The sequence below is a fragment of the Corylus avellana genome, chromosome ca11 (assembly GCF_901000735.1).
Source record: "Corylus avellana chromosome ca11, CavTom2PMs-1.0".
Lineage (NCBI taxonomy): Eukaryota > Viridiplantae > Streptophyta > Magnoliopsida > Fagales > Betulaceae > Corylus > Corylus avellana.
The window spans coordinates 10,168,727-10,172,351 of NC_081551.1; positions in this window are offsets into that span (position 1 = coordinate 10,168,727).

Below are 3,625 nucleotides of genomic sequence, written 5' to 3' on the forward strand. Positions count from 1 at the left end.
GTCCTATTCCAGAAAAATAATGGGAAGAAAATTTGGATGAAGATAAATGCTTACCACTTGAAAATTAAATTCGAGAATTGAAAATGGTGGAAGATTTGAAACCAAGTCAATTGAGTCAATGGTGGATGGAAGAAATGGCCCTCCACTTACCATTCTATCCGACTCTAATTATGTGTTGGAACAGTTTTCGACACGGTGTAGACTGTGAGCTTTTCAAGGCCTTCTTGATCTTCAATACGTGCTCCAAATAGCTATAAAATAACAAAAGCATAAAAGATCCGCCGAGGAAAGCTTTTTGGGGCCTTCTTAATATTCAATACGTACTCCAAATAGCTATAAAATAACAAAAGCGTCAAGCGTCAAAGAGCCTCAATTTCTGAAAGAAATATTATGTTTCGATGCACAATAATTCAATATGCTCAAAAGGGACTAATTGAGCTCTAATCCGAAATTTTTGGTATGAGAGAATGCAATTTTGAACCTCGTATAGGGGCCTATTTATAAGCTTAGAGAGTTGAGGTAGACTTAAACTAGTTCTTCTTATTTGAGTTGACTTGGGGTTCTTGAGAGTTGTAATTGGACTTGTGCTCCTACTTCCGTGTAGACATGGAGTAGGATTCCAATAGAATCTTGCTTGGACTATTTCTCCATCTATTTAATTAATAGCTCTTGTTATTTAATTAAATAGCTTTATAGGCCTATCATTTGCCTTAAGGCCCAAAATTTGGTAGGCTTGGAGAGTGAATTTATTCCCAATAGTTACCCCCAATTCCCTTATCTAATGTACTTGGATAACGGGAATTTAGTCAGAGCCTCCGGATGACTTGTTGTATGAACTCATCCAAGACTTACATCTCTCTAGTGAGTGAGTTTAGAGCTCGGTAGCTGGATCCCTTCAGCTCTGTTCCTGCCATCGTCTAGTTGTAACGCTCCCAAAATTGGCTTTGACCAGCTTGGCAGAGTTATTGGCAATTACTCATGTTTAACCAATTGGTAGCTAAATGGGTTATCGTCCCTCTAAGCACTATCAAAGTTAATGCATAATAATGTGAAATAAATCTAAGAAATCTATAAATCATTATTAGGATAAGTATAATCCTCGAAATTAAAGACATAAAGCAACTAACAATGATATAAACAAACTTGATAACATTGTGAAGATCTTAAAACAAGGTCTATAGTGGCAATCATACCACTCCTGGATTCTAGGAACAGGTTTCCTATAAGAGTAATAACCGTATAAGTCTACCGACTTATTAAGTAAACCTCACAATTGGGTATGTCATGAGCTCAATATTATTAGGTAGAAATAAATGTGCAGTCATTGGTAAACTTTTGAAGTGAGGTGTTTCCTCCGTTAATACACCTCAAAAATATTGTTTAGTTGATAAAGAGGTAGTGTATTCTCAGTGGCAATCGCTCAAATATTTTAATGCAGAAAATTAATGCTTTATATGTCATAATTATCATATATGGTCTACTTGACATATTACCCATTCTTAGTAGGATTGGCGTTGACCCTATAACTAACTGGATATTATCCAGTTCAAATAAAATGAAGATGATCCTAATTCCAATCCAAAGAAGGGCACAATACAATTTACACCAGTAATGAAAATGAAATGTGAAACCATTAATGTCTTAGAAACTTTAATATAAATTTTTCTTCACGGATTTCAAGTCATGTACACCTTCTGAGGAGACAAAAATACCCTTTACTATAACTAACTAGATATTATTTGATTCAAATGAAATAGAGATATCCTAATTCCAATCCAAAGAATGGCACAATAAAAACCACACCAGTGATTAAAATGAAATGTGAAACCATTAATGTCTTAGAAACGTTAATATAAATTTTTCTTCACGGATTTCAAGTCACATACATCTTCTGCAAAACCGTTCCCCAACCTGCTAGATAATTAAAAATATAGAAAACTGAGAAAATATTTGAACTCACAAAAAAAAAAAAAAAATGCGAGCAACTATTTGTACACAGACCATGCACGTCATCTAGTGGTAGGCTTACTAACAAATTTTACCAAAAAAAAAAAATTTTCCAAATTAATGTGATACAATATGATTGAAAATGAGATAAATTAAAATTTTGAAAATCTCAATCATATTGTGTCAATCAATTTGTAAAAGTTTTTCTTATAAAATTTGTTTGTAAGCTTAATACTTTTCTTTATTATATAGAAGAGTAAAAAGAATAATAATCTACGTACGAGTAAAACTGACTGTTGTAATGCTTGGAGTTGGGCAGCAACGGCAACTCTTTGGGTTGACAGCCACTCTACGGGAGGGATCCAGATCCCCTCATATTATAGTGAGAATGAGAGACTCTCATATTGTTCATCCTAGCCGTCCATTTTCATCTAATAGCCTACACCACGCCATATGTCCCACCCAAGCTTATATAATAAAATGTTATTTAACTTTTAAAAAGAAAATAGAATATAAATAATAAAAAATTATAATCAAATTAATTTAAAAAAAAAAAAAAAATTGTTTGGCCTGCCACTCGATCAAGTTGAGCCTAGGGGTGGCTTTGGCCACCTTAGACCCGTTGGTCTAGGGTGGCCGAAGCCACCCCTAGGCTCAACTGGTGGCCGGCCACTCCAGCTATTTTTTTTTTTTAATTTGATTTTAATTTTTTATTATTTTAATTTGTATTTTCTTTTTAAAATTTAATTAATATTTTATTATATAAGTTTGAGTGGGACACGTGGCGTGGTGTGAGCTGTTTGATGAAAATAGATGGTCAAGATGAACAATATGAAAGTCTGATATTCTCCCTCTAATATGAGGGGATCCGGATACCTAAGAGAGAGATGGAGAGATGAAGAGAAAATTAATTAAAAGAGGAGGGCAGTAGCTAGCACGTCTTATCCCGCACCTCCCTCTCATTAATAGAAATGACGTCGTTTAATGGTCCAAATGACATCATGCATGATAGTGACTAGGGGCAGGATTAGAAAATTTTGTTTGGAGTGGTCGGAGCTAAAAGTCAGTTTGGGTTTATGATTTCAAAAAATGCGATTGAAAAATAACGATTTGGGTTGATATATATATATATATATATAAGCGATGTAAAAATAATGTTTTTGTGCCATTTATATAAAACAATAAAAACAAAAACTACATAAAATATTGTGTTTTTTGTGGTATAGCCCTTAAACCACTCGGCCATTGACAATTTAACTACTTGTGTTGTGCATGTTTATTAAATTAATTACTACTTTCATCCAAATAAAATAACAATCATGTTATCGTGTGGATTAAGAAAGGAAAATGATTCATTTTTTTTATTTTTTTTTTTATGCATTAGATTGTAGGCGACACGTGAGCCACATCCTTGAAGATTGTTTCACACGTAGGCGACACGTACCCCTCATAGATGACACGTTAGAATGAGTACTTGTCAGATCATGTTACGTCATGTTGGAGCAAATAAGTCAAGAAACGCTTGGAAAAATTACGCATTAAGACCCGTATTGACGACGCACTCCCGACGACCATTGCTTTAAACTTTCAAGTCCTATTCCAGAAAAATAATGGGAAGAAAATTTGGATGAAGATAAAGGCTTACTGCTTGAAAATTAAATTCGAGAATTGAAAATGG